Here is a 1,033-nt window from a genome sequence, read left to right on the forward strand (position 1 = left end):
ACATGTAAATATTAAAAAATATTATAGCTTTCCCAACATTTCACATGGTTGCTCAGTTTAATTTAGAGAAAGAAGTTGTGGACATAATTGTGGGCAAGTTTTGTCCATGTAGTGCAGGTGACACATTGCCACTTTTTGTTACTTTGAATTATGATTTCCATGTCTCATTGGTGCCATTGTAGTAGGTAGTTACTTCTAAAGACTATTGTTGCCTCTTGTGATCATTTTGTATCTTTGTATGTGTGTGTATGTACCTACGCGTATACACACATTTACAAACGTCATTTTTTTTCTCCCAGTGTTGGTATGAAATCAATGTATAACCCTTTTAGCCATCACAGAGACCCTGCAGCTTCCCTAGGGGGCTTGTGTGTTATTTTGTTTCCACAATAAGCAAGGTCTGTATTACTACCCCTTAACATAAAACAAGTGGCATCTGAGTTTAATTTTTGCTGACACCAGGATAGTGCAGATCTGCAATAACATATTCTCTGAGGACAAAAGCCGGGCTATGTTGTGACAGCTTAAATGGTGACTTATATAGATACTAAATGCTTCCTATCAACTCTGCTACTAAGCGTTATGTTCTAATGTTGATTTGCTACTACACCAGCTAGCAAATGAATTTATTTCCTTTTCTCTCCCCCCCCCCCCCCAGATGCTTTGGGATCGCAGCATACCAAATTAAGAGAAAAAAACATTTTTATATATATATGTGTATGATTTTTTTTTTTGTTCTTTTTTTTGTTCCATTTTTTTGCACTGCTGGTGCAGATGCATTTTTTTTTGTTTTGTCTATAAATAAGTTAATAGTATAAAACAGGATTATGTGGACATCAATATGCTTGCAGTCTTGACATATAGAGGGTTTCTGTCAATGTATCAGCAGTGATCTGTGAGGATTTATTACTTTTATTTATTTCCTGATTCAACTGTGTTGAAATCATGTCTCTGGCAACATGGTGTTTTTTTTTTTTAAATTTCATGTCGATTTATAAAGGGATAAAATTCAAACCCTGCTTACAAGACGAGC

This window comes from Nanorana parkeri, unplaced genomic scaffold (genome assembly GCF_000935625.1).
Source record: "Nanorana parkeri isolate BGI_ZX_2015 unplaced genomic scaffold, ASM93562v1 scaffold227, whole genome shotgun sequence".
NCBI classification, from domain to species: domain Eukaryota; kingdom Metazoa; phylum Chordata; class Amphibia; order Anura; family Dicroglossidae; genus Nanorana; species Nanorana parkeri.